General features: G+C 42.1%; 1 protein-coding gene across 6 annotated transcripts in view; it reads left to right on the top strand.

The window, feature by feature from the left end:
- Nucleotides 1–17849, top strand: part of Tnrc6b (trinucleotide repeat containing adaptor 6B) — a 231665-nt gene that overhangs the window by 111740 nt on the left and 102076 nt on the right. The window lies entirely within an intron of this gene.

Raw genomic sequence — 17849 nt, 5'->3', positions numbered from 1 at the left:
AACGTAGCCTTCACATTTTTGTCCTAAAATCTCAAATGGATATTTTATTATTAAAAAAAGAAAAACAAACAACAAAACGGCCGGCTGGACAGTGGTAGCACACACCTGTAATCCCAGCACTTGGGAGGCAGAGGCAGATGTAGCTCTGTGAGTTTGAGGCAAGCCTGGTCTACATAGTTCAGGATAGCCAAGGCTACACAGAGAATCCCTGCATTCCAAACCCAAAGCAAAAACACAAAACCAAAAATATTCAGAAAAGTTAATAAGAATCATAGTTATATGTTCTTTTGAATAATAATTTAAAAATGCTAACAATGTTTTAAAAAAAAAAGAATTTTTATGTAGCACTGGCTGGGCCAGAACTTTGACTTCTGATTGCTGACACTAAAGGTGTGTGCCAGTACATCCAACCCCCAAAGTAACTAGAAGTTAAACCACAAGAAGTACAGGCTAGCCTGAGCTACATGAGACACTATCTTACAATTGTAAATGACCAACCTTTCATTTTTGAGCTTTTAGCAAGAATGTTGCCTTTTCCTAAGTCTTTTACATTAGGAAAACAACATCATCGTATTTTAGGGTACTGTAATTGCAGGTAGACTGCTTTTCCTGCACCCAGTAGAGACTTATAAATAAACCATTGCACTGTGACTAAATTGGCCCTCTATCCAGTGAGTGCTAAAGTAGGGACAGGAGGCCTGAATGGAGAAAGTAATTGCAGGCGGAAGAGAATCTTGCTTCTCTAGTCACCTGTCTGAGCATGTATATTGCTGTATCTCAAAATTCATAGCCTGTAACAGGCTTCCACCTGCCGTTCCCTGACACGTTAGTGTTTTGGTGAGGACTTAGACTGTGACAAGGCCAAGTTACATGCCAAATGGGTTCAGCTTTATAAGTTGTCACTGATTTACAATGCATCAAAAAAAAAAAAAAAAAGTCAACCACTGATCTTGGGCTATAGCACAGTTGGTAGTAGAGTGCCTACTCAGCATGGATGAAGAGCTGGGTTTGAGTGCTAGAACAGTATACATGAAGCATGTTGGTTTATGCCTTGCTGTAGCAGTCAGAGAGGTAGAGGCAGAAGTATCAGAAATTCGGGTCATCTTTGGTTGTATATCAAATTGGAGGCCAGTCTATGATAAATGAGACCATGTTTCCAAAACAAAAAAGGGCCAGTGAAATGGTTTGCTGGGTAAAGAGTGTTTGCTACTAAGCGTGTTTTATCTTCGCCGAAGCCCCGAGACTCTTGTTGTAGAAGAAGGGATTGAGTTACACAAGTTACCTTTTACCTCCACATACACACATTCCTCACACAATAAATAAATGAAAACTTTTTTTTTTTCCTAATCCAGCCTGTGTTGTTAATAGATGTGACAGCTCAAAACAAAACACATTCTCAGTCCTGAGCTAGTGATGCTCTCGAGCTGGGTGCCAGGCACTCTGGTGCATCACAGAGACCTCACGTGTCATGGAGCATGCTCCCTTTCTTACCCATCCAGGGTCTAGTTTGCTCCCTTAACGGATTCCCACCAGGCTCCTTTGGCGGTATGACCCATCTTTTTTGCTTCGCCCGTGTCTTACCATGTCTCCTTCCAGGTATGCCATGGAAATCCAAACATGTACCGTTGTTTGGTAAAATAGACTTGGGAAAAGTTTTTAATTAACAAATGCCACTTATGACATCCCTTAACATTTCTAGCAGTCCTTCAGTTTTTCCTTGGCTTTTCGTTTTTGTTTTTCTTAGTTCTGAGGATTAAAGACCTGGCTGAAATATGCTAGGTGATCGCTGTTACCATTGAGCCACAGCCCTGGCCTTCAGTTACACAAAGTTCTATATTTAAGAAATTTTGAGACCCACTATCTCCTCTTTGGTTCGTCAGATCAGCTCACACTGTGAGACCACCTGCTGATGTTTTATTTCATTTTGTTTTCCTTTCTTTCCACATGGCAGGAGCAGCTGAGAGGTACCTTTAGAAATCGCTGAAAATTCCAGCCTCGGCTATCTTTGTGTGGGTTCAGTGATCTAGAAACCAAAGAGGCCATTAGGTCACAGGATGGGAGGATAGTAGCCAGCATCAACCTCCGCCCAAAGCTTGCCTTTCATTTGCTCTTTGTGTGTCTCTCATTTTTCACTTTGCTTCCCCAGGCTTGCTTATTTCTAGCTTTCCATCTAGAGTTCCTGTCTCTAATATCATCATCTTTAGCCCTCTACTTCTCCCCTCTGTTTGCCTCTCCATAAATAAAAGAGAATCTAAAGAAAAAAGGAAGGAAGTAACAAAGAAAGATAATAAACTTTATTATTTCTGGACTTTAAGGGCCTTGCTATGGATTCCTGGCTGACCTCAAAGTCAAGGTCCTTCTACCTCAGCCTCCCAAGTGCTAGGGTAAGACAGGTGGGCACAGCCGTACCTTTTGTTTTGTTTGAGACAAGGTCTTTAGAAAATTAATTTTGTGTGTGAACACTCACAGAAGTTGGAGTTAGTTCTTTTCCTCCACCTTTTTGTGGATTCCGGTTATCAACTCAAGTTTATTAGGCTTTCTTCATTGGGTGGCAAACACTTTTACTTGCTTATCTGTCTCTGGCCTGAGACAAGGTCTTGCTGTGTTATGTAGCCCAGGCCTGGGACCTTGAATTTACTATCCTCCAGACTCAGCCTCTCAGGTTTAACTGGTTTTTTGGCTTTCACTAGCACTTGCCTGTGTCAATGAATGTGCTCGCCTATGCATGTGGAGACGAGAGGTTGACTCCAGCTGCCCTCCTCACTCTCCACCTCATGTTTTTTTGAGACAAGGTCTCTCACTGAAGCTAAAGCTCACTCATTCCAGCTGGACTAGCTTGCCAGCAAGCCTCAGGGATTTAGCTCTCTCTGCGCCACAGCACTTGGATTATAGACATCCAGTCAGTGCTGGGTAAACCTTCAACAAGCTGATTAGAATTAAACATGGGTCTTTATGCTTACGTGGAAAGTGCTTTACCATTAGAGCCATTTCTTTAGCACCATAACTGTCTTATGCTGCCACATCTTAAAGTCTTAGAATTTTTGAATATTTTTTTCTGACTGTGGCTTTTTTGTTTTTTAATCATGAGAAGTAGGTAAAGGGACAAAAACTTTTATATGTAAGTTTTACTTGCAAATTCAGTCAATCTTATGAAATGTTGCCATCTAGTATTTATTCATGGGTCTCAAGGATAAATAAGGCATGCAGGTTGAAACCACACGTGCACACACATAGTGGCCAGTAGCCAAGCCAGTCATTCCACAGCCACATTGCTTTCCCCTCAGAGATTGGCAGAGCCCAGGCAGTGTGTTTTTCTGGCTCAACCTGGTGTTTTACTTCCTGTAGCCTGCTTGTAGTCAGAAGGTGCTAAGTGACTAGATGGAGTAGCTTTTCTGTTGCAGAGCAGTTTGTGGAACTTGGGTTTTAATGTTTGCAACATTGTTTGTAAGCATGTATCCCATGCATGGAGGTGGGGGCTTCGGGGCCTCTGGGAGAATAATTGACTGTGGTGACTGCAGAGCTGCCTGCAGCTATTAAGAACCTCAGCCACTCTCAGGCCACCTGCTATTGTTTCCACTCGCTGGTGGCAGCTGCTGCTTTGCCTACTTTGCCAATTGCTTGATTCCTATGGTGATGCCAGTAGTTCACTGAAATAGCACAGGAGAAAAAAAAGTATCTGGTTCCTAACCTTGTTTTCATTTATCATGGCAATTAACAGGAAAGGTTCTCATCAATTATTATTTTGAAAGTGTGATGCATTTTTATCTTATTAAACAGCAGTATTGTGTCTATTGCACTCTTTTCGCTATTCTTTCAGCGCCACTTAAAAATTTAGTTAGCATATAAAATAGTGGGTTTCATTAAGACATTTTCATATGTATATCATATACCTTGCTCTTACTATTCTTCTCTGTCCCCTCTATCTCCCAAAAGCCCCCTTTTAAATTTCATGCTACATACTTGTATATATGTATATAAATATTTATGTCTGCGTGTTTGTCTATATATATATATATATATATATAGAGAGAGAGAGAGAGAGAGAAATCTAGAGTCCACATGTGAGACAGAACATGCAGTATTTTGTGTTTGCCCCAGTACCTTCTGTTGCTTTTTCCTTCCCTTTAGACCAGCTCTTCTCCATTCATAATCCCCATTTTACGTTCATGTCACATATATGTATGTATGTGTATATATTGACTCTGTGAAAGAAAATTTTGTTTAATTTTATTTCACATGTTCTCCAGTTCTATTTTTATCATCATTTTGAAATGACTATAACTATGTAATTGAAACTGATTATAAAACTATGTAGTGTTTCTTGGCTACATATTTGTATGTGATATATGCACATGTTCATGTGTGTATATGTGTTCATGTAGAGGCCTGAGATCAGCATTGGATGTCTTCCATAGTTGCTCTCTACCCTGTCTCTGAACCTGGAGATCGTTTGTTCATCTAGGCTTGCTGGCCAACAAGGTCCAGGAAGCTGCCTGTCTCTGCTTCTCCAGCACTGGAGACATACAGGTATGCTGGTGCCAGCTTTTACTTGAATGCTGGAGATCCAAACACAGGTCTTCATGCTTGCTTCGAAAGTACTTTACAGCTGAGTCAGTTCCCTAGCACCCTTCATATGTTTTAACAGTGATGCTAATTCAGGTATCCTCCTTGAATAGAAGCTGATAAAGTGGCTGTTCTAACCACTCCAGGGCCACTGAGTACCAATTTTCTCCATTGCTTGGCATTTTGTTGTAGAATTTTTTAACTGTTGTTAGAATTTTTTTTTTAACTGTTTAGTTCTTAATAATAGTTTAGGGTTTATAGTGTTTTAGCAAGCAAACAAATATACTCAGTGTCTGTGAATAGTTCATGGTTTTGTACCAATATGAAAAAGGACTGCTTGATACTGATTAAAAGGCAGTTGCCAGTACTCTGGAGTGCTGATTCTGACTTACATTTTTTTAAAAAAAGCGAGATACAGTAATATAATTACTGAAAAATCATGAAAAATATCATAGTCAAGTGATAGTCTCTCATAAAAGAAGTAATAGTCAGCCAGGCACGGTGGTGGATGCCTGTAATCCCAGCACTTTGGAAGCAGAAGCAGGTGAATCTCTGAGTTTGAGGCCAGCCTGGCCTACAAAGTGAGTCTAGGACAGCCAAGGCTACATAGAGAAACCCTGTCTCAAAAATAAAAGTAATAGTCATCATCCTGGAAGCTTGAGATTTGGTTGAGCTCTACTGCTAAACATTGTTGTTTAGCTTACAGGGTTTCCCTGTGAGTAGCCCTGGCTGTCCTAAGAACTCACTCTGTAGATCAGGCTGGCCTCAAACTCAGAGATCTGTCTGTCTGTGCCCCGAGTGCTAGGATTAAAGGCATGTACACCACTGCCCAGTAAGCACTGAGAAATTTAATTATAGATGATCTGAAAACAATTATTATTAGAAACAAGTAAATGGTTTTGTTTTGCGGTACATGTAGGCACATACTCTACATTAAAACTATGCCCCAAGCTCAGAAATAGTAGTCTTGTGACAGTCTCCATTTTCTATATTATCTCTTTTCTCAGATTTAATTATTGGGGCTGGAGAGATGTCTCGCCAGTCCCTCTGTAGGTCAGTTTCCAGCATCCATGTCAAGAAGCTGTGATTAGAAGAATTTTCTGCTCTTTGAGAGGTATCTGGAGTTTAGATGCCAGTACCCATTGGGTGGCTTACAGTTGACTGTAAGTTCAGCCCCAGGACACACACACATACACACACCATGGCATGTGCTTAGTTGCACAGATAAAATAATAATGAATAAAAATCAACAGAATAATATTCCAAGGGATCTGAAAAATAGGTTTGAGATTCAACTTAATAGGACATTCATGGAGAATGTATAAAAAGATTAGAAAGTACCAAATTTAGACCTAAATAGCAGAAGAATTCTTATCAGCTCAAGAATAAAGAAGAATCAGTATTTAAAGATGTCAGTTTGAACTGGGCACAGTAACACACGCCTATAAACCTTGCACTCGGGGAGGCAGAGGCAGGTGGATCTCTGTCCCCCAAAACCAACCAGCCAAACAAGTAAATAAATATGTCGGTTTTCCTTGAAATCGTGCAAAAACTCAAACCCATTTTAATTATTTCAGTAACCTTTTTGAAACTTGATAAGGTAATTTAAAGTTTATATGGAAGAGAGAAAGGAAAGGGATGAAAGGAAAGGGATGAAGGTAGCAGGGCTGAGTCCATTGTGTCTAAAAATCTCTAGTGAAGGAGGGAGCAGATCAGGGTCAGAGAAGGAAGTCTAGACTTTGTACCTCCCACCAAGTGTGTGTGTGTATGTGTGTGTGTGTATGTGTGTGTGTGTATGTGTGTGTGTGTGTGTGTGTGTCGCTCTGTGACAGAACTAGCCTCACTGTTCCCTCCGGAGAGGTGACAGGACACCAAAGATTAGGGAGCAAAGGAATAACAGGCTTTCCAACAAATGCTGGGAATTCTGCATGTGGGTTTCATTTGTGTCAGTGCTGTCATACCATACCATAAACTGCATACCATAAACTGGATGGTTAGAGCATCCAAAGTTTACACTTGATAGTTTTGCAAGCTAGCAGTCCAAAATTCTGCTCCCTCTGAAGTCGTGGGAAGGAGTGGGCATCTTTTCTTCCTGGCATCTAATCTTTGCCCAGTGTTTCTGGTATTCCTTAGCTTACAACTGCATCACTTCAATTTCTTTAGTGTATATCAAGTCTGGCACCATGGACGAAACAAAACCAACTAGATGGAGATAATTATGAAATTTTATGTTAGTTAGTCCTAAAATAAATATGGAAGGGATTTTATAATTTGGAGCAGGGGTCATTTAAATACAGTAACAAGCAAACTGAGAGAAAAAAGTGATCAGTTTATGTTCATTTTAATTAAGACTTACATTCACTAAATGACATTGATGAAAGTGATAGAGAAATTAGGAGAAAATAATTTCAACACATGGTCAACAAAGGATTTGTGTGTGTGTGTGTATATACATACATACAGTAACTCCAAATTGATGGTTAAAAAGCATGAGTAGAAAACACAGATAAAGTTAAACAAATAGTCATTTCAAAGTAGAGGAACTCTCAATGACCGAATAACTGGGGGTTGGGAAGTCAGCTTAATTAGTAACCAAAGAAATGCAAGTTAAACCACAATGAATGTCTTTATACCCACCAATCGGGCAGGAATTGAAAAGTGTTAAAATAACAAGTTTTGTTTGAGCCTGTGAAGCAGTGAAAACTTACACTCTGGCAAGAGTATAAATTGTAACCACTTTGAAAAATGGTATAGGATGTATTAGATAGGAAGTGAGGCTGGACGGCACGGGTGCCTTGTAGCCAGCATTTTCAGATGTGGCCATGTGCCTGTTTGTTACCCAGGAGATGAACTCACCTGCACATATATGCAAAGGCCATGTCGTAGGTTGTTTGTGACAACATGGCTCCTAGTGGTAAAGACTGGAAACCTAGATGCCCATCAAAGGAATGGGACAGATGGAGTCCCATGTTGTAATGTAGTACATGTGGGCCTTGAGCTGGCTGTGTAGCCAAGAATGACTTTGAACAGTCAACTGTTGTGACTCCATCTGCCAAGCGCACACCTCCACACTCACCTTCACCACAGTGTCCTTATTGTGACATCTACGTGCAAGAGATGGTGGAGAAAAGCTAATTTTAAAAGAATAAAGAAATTAATTCCATTTATACAGTGACAATATTAGGATAGAAAGTATAACTCCGTAAGTCAAAGGGAGTGTGACTTGGCTGGATTTGAAAAGGTAGATTATACAAGGGCTTCTGTGTACTGGAAACATTCCGTTCCTTAAGCTGAGTGGAAGTTACACAAATTTCTTTTGTATATCTTAAATACTTAATAATAAAAATGTTTAGAAATTGTTTTCAAGAATGGGAGAATAATAGACATGTTCATCTCAATCCAAAAAAGTAATTCATGTGCTGAATACTTCATTCAAAATGTGTCTTGAATTCTTTATAGATGAGAAAAATTTGAAACAGGAAGGAAAAAGCCTGGTGATTATGGTTTGTCCTGTACTTTGGCTAACTTCCACCACTGTGGATGTAACAGTGTCCCAATAGCCAGTGTAGGGGGGTTTAAGCTGAATTCAAAGCTTATTCACATTTCATCAGAGCAACAATATGCCCATCTCCTGTTCATTTTATGCTTCCTTGGCATCTAAGTAATTGAGCCAGATGGAAAATGGTCCAACGTTAGATTCTCTTACAATATGTCAGCCTTTTAATTTAAGACTTCAAAATGTCTTGAGTAGTTGACTTAAAAATTCCAATTTATTCTAGTCAAAGTTGATTATGGGCCATTCTCAGGGCAGCTGTGCTTTAGAACACCAACTTTCCTGTGAAACTCTCTTAATGATAATTTATACTTGCCCATTTCTGTTGGAATCACATAGTTAATAGAAAAATCGGAATAAATAAAACCAGCTTTTGTTTCATCCAAGCCTATCTGAACACGGTATTCACAGTATTTATCTAATTAGTAGTTGAAAAACCCCAAACCTTTATCATAGAAAACTGTGAATCCTAGTTGAGAAAAAAAGGACAGGAGGGGAGGGTGGTTTGAGCTAGTTCATGCCATCCTTTCAATGATCCGGAATCACTTCCAAAGACAACTGAGGGAAAAAGGCATTTCAGAGCTGGTAGGAGGAGTTGATATGGTAGCTCGGTTGGTAGAGAGCTTGTGAAACATGCATGGATCCCTGGGTTCAGTCCCTAGCACCGAGTAAACTGGGCATGACACCTGTAATCCTAGCAGTTGAAAAATGGAGGCAAGAGGATTAGAGATTCAGGCTCCTCCCCATAGAAAGTTAAGAGGCCAGCCTGTGTCTCCCCACCCCACCTCAGAAAAGACTTGGTATGATTTAAGAGGAAAAAAAATAAAAACAAAAAAAAAGTGCTATCAGGAACCAGAGAGATGGTTCAGTGGTTAGGAACACTGTTGCTCTTGCACAGGACCCAGGCTCAACTCCCAGTATCCACATGGCTACTCACAACTGTCTGTAACTCATGTACCAGGGGATCTCACACCCTTTCTGACTTCTGTAGGCACCTGGGTATCCAGGCATGCATGCAGGCAAAACGCTGAAATACATTAAAAAAATAATAAAAAGAAAGGAAAAAAGTTTAAAATGCATATTTTGTCCGACCATCTTACTCTAGTCATAAATGGGATACTAAGTTTTGCTACCTGTTGGGTATGATGAAATACTCTGACAAAAGCAACTTGGTCGTTAATTCCAGGTTGCATTCATCGTTGTTGGGAGGGAAGCCAGGGCAGCTAGTCACATCCACAGACAAGAGCAGAATGAGAGTGATGCCTGCACTCTGGCTTCCTCCTTTTGTCCAAAGCTAGGAACCAGCCTGTGAAATAGTGCCACATCAGGGTGGTTCTTCTCACCCAACTAACTTAGTTAAGAGAATCCCTTGTGGGCATGCCCACAGGCCCACACGGTTCTAGACATTTAAAACTAACTTAACAGTACAAACATCCATTTCCACCTGGCCATGTTCTTGGGTCCAGCCTACACATGAAAGCCTGATAAACTGCCCTCAGTCGGAGTTCCCAGAACAAAACAAACAGGACGAACAGGAAAGCCGCATCAGTCTATATGAGAAGGAACCACTACTACGCTGCTCACTTAGATACATACTAACGATCATTGTAAGTCTAAATGGTCTGTCAATATTGTAAGTACTTGTTTATGTCACTTATTGTAGGTGGGGCCTAATGTGTTTACACATTTTAAAAGGGCGTGGTGGATCAGACATCCAGAAGATGAACCAGAAGATGGACACACAGTTCTTTAGAAAGTTAAAGGGTCCCTCTAAGAGATTGGAACCTAAGGATCAGACGCCATGGGGCTGGGTGGTGACATGTTTTCACAGTGTACCTGTTACATGGACACTTCTCTGGTTGCTGGATGTCCTAGTGTCAACCAGCATGCATATTCTGTAACCAAGCTTGTCTTAATACCAAGCCTTAATTATTTGTGTTTAGTTATGTATTTTTAGTAGTGAGCTTTCCAATTCCTCTTACATGCTTAAACTGCCCATCCTTGTGTTGAAGCTTTCTCTCTGAAACTCCTTTGACCAATAATATTCCAGGTTCTCTGACCCATACACCCAAGGCTTCTCTTACCTAAACAGGCAAAAAAAAAAAAAAAAAAAAAGGAACATAAAGCCAAATTCGTGGGAATTCTGAAGAGGCCAGCTGGCACTTGCTCCCTGTGGGAATAAACCCCCGGAACACCTTTTCAAAGGGCAGTCTCAACTGCGATTCCCTTCACTGCACTGGCAGCTCTATATCTTCTTCAGGGTAGAACTAATTCTGCATTTCAAAGCCAAGAAGAAACAGACTTCCAGGACTCTGTGAGGGAGACAGCGCTTGCCTTCCTTACGGGGTTTTGAGACCCCTTGGCATTGTCCTTTTTGTCTCCTTGTTGGTCACCAAAATTACCACATGACAAGATAAAGCTTTGGTGATGGAGTTGGTAGTGGTAGCTGTACCCCTGTATAATTCCTCCACTTGGGAGGCTGAGGCTGAAGGAGAATGACTTTTGAGGCTAGCCTGGACACTGCACAGCATGACCCTAATTATACGAGGAAAGAAAAAGAGTAATTGCATCAAATGTAAAGATCTTGGTTAGCTTTTATCTGTGATCCTGGGATCCAGCAATACAGCATTCCATGAAATAGAATGTACCTGGTGAGCCAAGCAGAGGCTGGTTCATAATCCGAAGGCAGAAGCAGAGCAAAAAGCACATTGGTTGTTTCAAAGTTATTTTCCCTTTACAGGTTAAATTGGAAGGACGGGAGGATTGTGGGGTGTTAGCGGACAGACAGCCTGACCTTCACAGCGAGCCCCAGGCCAGCCTGGGCTACAGTGAGGCCCTGTCTCCAAAGAATGAAATAAAAAGTAAAGGGCATTCTCTTGTCATGCCAGCTAATAGTAGCTTATCTGAAGATTTGACTGCCAGCTTCTTGTTCTCTGACCTCATTAGGGTTTTGAACCTTGGTGAGACTTCATGTGGCGCTGGTCAGGTAGGCTGAGCACAGGAGCTCAGGCAAACCAACAGCCTGTTTGTAAGTTTTGAGTTTCCTCTTTTGCCACATACCTTTTCTTCACTCTCAAAAGTGTAAATTGGATTGCCTAATTACATTTTTTAGTATATTCCCATAGTGTTTCCTACCTAAGATAAAGTTTAAATTCAGTCTGAAAGACAAGTTCTGCTTATCTGAATGTTGTCGTCTTAGCTTCTCTCATTTACCAGGTACCACTCCCACTTCAGCCCTTCATTCTTAAACTTCTGCAGCTTTCTGGGCCTAGGGGAGTGGTCAAGATCATGGACACAGAGAAACAGGGTTTAAGTATTTGTTGTTGTTTGAGTCCAGGCTGGCCTCAAACTCAGAGATCTGCCTGCCTCTGCCTCCCAAGTGCTGGGATTAAAGGTGTGTGCCACCACTGCTGGCCATTGCATATGTATAACTTGAGTATTTGAAAATATGACTAGTGTGACTGAAGAAACCATTTTAGTTTAATTCAATTTTAGTTGCCAGATTTGGCTAATAACCACCATATTGGACAGTCTCAAATGGATTTGTTTGTTTTGAGACAGGTCTTACTCTTTGGGATTATAGGTATGAGCCTCTATACCTACCTTTTTGTTTGGTTTTGTTTGGTTGGGTTCAGTTTTTGTTTTGCTTTTTGAGACAGGGTCTCTCTATGTAGCCCTGGCTGGCCTGGAATTCACTATAGTTGACCAGGCTGACCTCAAACTCACAGAGGTCTGCCGCTTTCTATCTCTCAAAGGCAGGGATTAAATGCTATGCCACTACGCTTCTCATGAAAGGATACTTCCTATTTTCTTGTTTTTAACTTCCAAGTGTTCCTCTATAGAGAACTTAGATACTGCATGGCCTGCTGCAGCTAGATGTGGTCAGCTGATAGAGACATTGGCTAAGCACAGTGGCCCTTCATATCCGTGGATCCCTACCCCTAGATTCAACCAATCAAAATGGTGATAGAAAATATTTGTGGGGAGGTGGGAACTGCATCTGTATTGAACGTGTGTACGCTTTTTTGGACATTAGTCTGTAAGCAATACAGAAGTTACTTATGTAGCCTTCACATTGGGTTAGGAACTAGCACTAATCTAGAGATTATTTGAAGTATTCAGGATACCCATATATCATATGCAAAGAATACCGCATTTGATGTATGAGACTTGAGCATCCTCACTTTTTTATTTCCCAGGGACCTCTTGAAACCAGTTTCTACAGATAGCAAGAAATGGCTCTTGATGGTTTTGAAGTATTCACTGAAATAGTTAACGATAAAGCTTTTGTCATATATTTTGTCATAACGGGGGAGTGTACACATGGTGAGGGGACAAAACCTGTGGTGAAAGGCCATCAAAGAGGCTTTTTTAGAGAAGGCAGTATCCTGAGTCTCAGTAATCAGCATATGTCCTGGAAAAACAGGTAGTGTGTACCTAGCTAGCTTCCTGGTGTGGGCCTTAGAGAACCCGAGAACAGAAATGAAGGTGCCAGGCCATGAAGACCTGTTGTTGCAGGCCAAGTGTAGAAGACTAGGAAAGCCATGAAAGGCCATAAGAGATCTTAAGTAAGCACATTACTTCATTTCATAAAGGTCACGGCTACTCTGTGGAAAATCTGTCAGGCAATGGCAACTCTAGAACAGACAGACAGGCTAGTAAGTCATGATGAGAACAACAGCAGCTAACTCACAGAGTTGCAGTCATTAGGAAATACGGGGCTCAGAGAGATTTCCTCATATGGAGAAATTTTTCAGTTGCATTGCTACATAGAAATAGTTATCCCAAAGCTGACTAAGATATCTTGGTCATTAATCACTCTTTATATTGAAAAAAAGGATACTGGGATCTATGTGACAAATAATGGCAGACTACGATAAACCCTTTCCTCAGGGGTAGGGGGTTAGGGGGTGGGCAAGTGTGTTGGGAAGAGGTGACTATGGATGGAAGGGCATGTGATGAAACCGTTCTGGGTGGTTGTGGTTATGTGAGTGTGTGCATGAGAACCTGAGCAGACTGCAGTCCAGAAGTTGAGCACACCAGTGAGTCTGTGTGCGTGTGAAATCTGAACAGTGCCAGGGTTTGATGAATTCCAGTGTCTGGCTGCCATGCTGTGCTATAACTAGGACATTACCTTTAAGAGAGCCTAGGCGAAGTCATTCTGGTGCTTGGTTCTTGTATTTCTTAAAATTGCACACATATACCAGTAAAGAATAAAAAAGTTAAACAAAAGAGTTGTATTTGGAGCTTCTATTTTTAACTATTATCTGCCTTTTTGTTTTGTTTTCCTTTTCTACTGGTGGTTGAACCTTACACGTGCACATTTTAACACCTGAGTGATAGCACCCATTTCAAGTATTTTTCTCCCACCTGTTTCTTTCATAGAATTTTATATAGAAAATGTGGTGGGGTTTGTTTATTTGATTGTTTTAAGAAGGGTCTTATATATTATGGGCTGGCCTTTGAACTCCTGGGTAGCTGAGGGTGACCTTCAACCTCTGGTCTTCTGTCCTTTAACTGGAATTGCAAGCGTGCACCACCTACCTGTCCATGTGGTACTGGGCATCCAGCCCAGGGCTGTGTGTATGCTAAGCATTTACTCTCCAAACAGAGCTACATCTCCAGTTTCAGAAATTCTATTTTGTTTGGTATTTGGTTGCAGAATATATGGCTGTTTTGTCCTTTCACCTCTTAGCATTTTTGAAGTACAGATATATCTTATAATTCGTGGAGACATAACATCAAGTCAGCATGATTGGTGTCATTTTTTTCCCTCCACGGTGTATAAAATACTGAGGTTTTACTACCCTTGTTTCCTAGATTTTGTTTCCTTGCTGTGATGCATACGTTTGATGAGAGAGTTGTTAGCTCCATTGGAAGAGAAGAGTAGATAGCCAAAGGCACGATGGGCACATGGCACATGCCTTCTGGCTTTCCAGTTCTCAGTCCACACCCACTCCTCTACTGCCCAGTTTGTCACCTGGCTCTTGGCTGTGCAGTACTGAGAAGGAGCCTGGCTGAGGAGGAAGACGGCCCCTGCTGCTTCTTCAACTCATGAGAGGAAATTGGGCAACATTCCTCTGCTCCAGCAACAGCAGTTCCCTCCTGTGGCATCAGCCAAATCCAGTTTCTAGTTTTTTTCTGCTTGTAGGATCAGTACCATAGCACCTTCTGAGGCGATGGCATCAAAGTCTTCTGTTCAAAGTTATATGGCCCTTCCTCAGAACCTCTTCCCTGTCTTTTCTCCTGGTCCCCGCAAGTTCTGCTTTATCTCTTCCCCGTACCTGTCAGTGACTAGTTAATAACTTTCTACCTAGTTGTAAATTCTTTACATTACCCTTTATGTTAAAAATTTCTCTGCTAAAATAATGAGTGTGGTTTCTGTCCTGGGTGGATCTTAACTGATAGCTGCTCCATGGGCCCACCAGTTTGAACATGCCCTACATCTGTGCATCTCTCACACATACTCTATTCCCTGCTGCCAGTGACCTTTTGAAATGGAAACGTGAGATTCACCCACTTAACCATCAGTAGGCTCCTGTGCTCACAGTAAAAGAACATTCTTAATGAGGCCTACAGAGCCATGAGTTGTCCAGCCCATCTACTAGGTCTACGGGACTTGTCTCATCTCATAATTGCCTGGACGTGAAACCATGAGAAAGAGACCACTTATTAATGAAGTCATGGTGTCAGCTTGCTGATAATTAAATAAAAAGAACTATAAAACTCTGTACACCCTCTGAAACTATATTACCACCTTCTTTAACTATAGGGCGCAGAGTTACCCGGCTTGCTTCTTGAGAGTTGCCATTAGTTCCAGATGAGACATTTTACTGCAGCAGGAACACAGTGTCCAGGTGCCTGTTTTTCTAGAACTCGTGCTCCTCTTGAGGTACAGCGTCTGGTACAGCAGTGGCTTCCCTTCCTTTTTTCTAGGTCTTCTCACACTCTGATGTCGAGGCCCAGAGCTCTGTTCCCTTTCCTCTAAGCGGAGATAGCATATTTTGCAGAGAGCTTGGAAGGCCCAGCGCTGGTGAATGGCTTGTCTGGGTCCTGTGGGGTTGTCTAAGCAGAGTCAGGAAGGCCACACTTGTCTTGAGGTTTTGGTGATTATAAAGACCACAAACCCATAATATGTAAGGCAGTGTTAAAAGAAGATGCATGTGCTATGTAAATTAATTTATTTCTAGATCTTCGTTCTAGAACTTGCCCCCTCCAGATTACTAAAAAAGGTATCCTAGTACTATGTAACCAAGGACTGAGCCAGGAAAGTGTTACAGGCATAAACTTACAAGACAGCTTAACTAGGAAGATAGCAAACTCACCTTAATAAATTCTCCTATAGCTACTGTGTATGAGCACTAGACAGGAGTCTGCTTTCAGCCAGTGTTTAGTATGCAGTGAAGTTAACTGTAGGCACTGTGCTATACAGTAGATCCAGGTCTCATCTACCCTGTGCTCCTACCCCAGCTCCTGGCAGCCACCGGCCCATTGTGGTGGTTGCTTCATGGATTTGCCTATGGCACTAGAATCATGCCATGTGCTTTTCTGTGTTGATCTTATTTCATTTAGCATTATGTCTACAAGCTTTACCCCAGTAAAACTTGCATATTTTTAACAGACTTATTTCTATATACTTTAGTTGATAGAATAGAGCTGTTTTGAGGCTGCCTATACTGTCACTAGAGATGGTGACTTAACACACTGGAACCACCCCCCCCACACACACACACACGCTGGGGATCAAACATGGGGCTGTGTGCGTGTTTGGCAAGTATTTTAACATTGAGATACACCCCAACCCTGGGAAGAATTCGTAGCCCCTGTGATACACCTTACTGATACTAAGTGGTGGTAGATGTAAACAGAGGGAACTTTGTCAGAGCTTCACAGGGGACAGACCTGCCTCCCACGCACAGCTCGGTGGACAGTACCCTTTTCTCCTCCGCTCTAACAAGCAAAGGCATTTATTAAGTACCTTTCTTGAGTTCATAACTGGAAGAGGGTGGTAATTATCAAGTTTGGTTTTTTGTTTTATTTAGTTTTTTTATTTTCCAGACAGGGTTTCTCTGGCTGTCCTGGAACTCACTCTGTAGACCAGGCTGGCCTTGAACTCACAGATATCTACCTGCCTCTGCCTCCTGAGTGCTGGGTTTAAAGGTTTTTTGTTTTATTTAGTTTTTTATTTTCCAGACAGGGTTTCTCTGGCTGTCCTGGAACTCACTCTGTAGACTAGGCTGGCCTTGAACTCACGGATATCTACCTGCCTCTGCCTCCTGAGTGCTGGGTTTAAAGGCTTGCATCACCTCGCCCCACCTAAAGTTGAGTATTGATATTAGCAGTTGCAGGTCTCTCCAGGGACACATGGTAGAGGAAATGGGGTATAGGTCAGAAGCTAGGCTTGGGAGCAGACTCTTGGCTGTGGTTTTGATGGGGAAGACAGTGTTGTTGTCTAACCATGGATGTTTTAGAGGCATAAATCTGATCTTGGAAGGCATTCTGGGAAGAAGCCAATCTGCCGTTTAGATTTTCAGGCTGCTCTGGGCAGGTGGCCTCATATGCTGGAGTGAAGGTGCTGTCAAAGGCAGTTATCTATGAAAAGTCAGTGCACCTGTGCTGTTACAGCTCCCAGTTGTAGAGAAGGTGTTTGCGTGTCCATCCTGCCAGGAAGCTCAGGCTGAGGCACTTAAGATGGGCTGTTGGTTCACACTCTCTCCCCAGACCCCAGAAACCACCTGGCACTTGGTAGGTAGGCACTGACTACTTCCATAAAGAGGAGCAAACACTCTGATCCTTAGGAACACTTTTTGAATAAAAGTGGGTCTTGGATGGGGGTAGCTCCAGCGAAGAGGGCTGGGGACCGAGGATGGAGTGGTCCCCCAGGAGGCCAGAGGAAAGAAAACATCAACATGAGGGCAGGAGCTTACTTGACCCCTTTGTACCGGTAAGGCATGACCAACCTCCTGCACCACTAACCCTCTAACTTTGGCTGTGGAAGCCAAAGTCACCAGCTGCTGCTGCTGCTGCTGCTGCTGCTGCTGCATCTTCTTCCTTCTTCCTTCTTCCTGGGCTGTGTTTCCTCAGAGGATGTCCTCATCTTCTGCTCGATGGGGGCCTTCACCAGAAGCCCTCCCTACTGCTTAGCTGAAAGTCTGCCCTGCCTACATTCTGCCTTGTCAACTCCTGGTTTATTTCTCCACAATATTGATGCCTGCTAAAGTCATCGGGATTGCCTGTGTTCTTTTTCTGGAATGCAAGCCCAGTTTCTGTCATGTTCTGCTCTATCTGTGTACAAGTTGTGGCCTGCAGGCTATAGGAGGCTCTGAGAGTGTCAGGCTGGTAACTGCCTTTGTTTTAAGCACTGTTTTTAAACCTTAGGAACCTTCTGAGCAGCAGATTAAGATCATGTTCACAACTGGTGTCCTTGAGGGCTGCCTGCTGTAATAGGCAAGAGGTCCTTCTGCATTGTAGGTCATCACCCCATATAGGTGTTGTGAATGTGGTTGTTGTGAAAAACTTAGCAACAGTAAAGGGTTTCCAAAGATTCAGTGACCAAAAATTAGCTTAAAATCAAACAGGTAATATATTTCAAGTGTTTCTGCAGCATTCACCAATGTTGCATTAAACAACTTGGCTGAAACTGCAGCCTTGTTTCTGAGCATACAGCATGTGCACTTTGCACAGAGCATGCCATCACACCTTCAGATGCTGCCTAAAACACCTCAGCTTGTAT

Source organism: Meriones unguiculatus, chromosome 8 (assembly GCF_030254825.1).
Source record: "Meriones unguiculatus strain TT.TT164.6M chromosome 8, Bangor_MerUng_6.1, whole genome shotgun sequence".
In the NCBI taxonomy this organism is placed as follows: domain Eukaryota; kingdom Metazoa; phylum Chordata; class Mammalia; order Rodentia; family Muridae; genus Meriones; species Meriones unguiculatus.
Note: the sequence above shows the minus strand (reverse complement) of the source record. Positions and strands in the feature narration are given on the sequence as shown.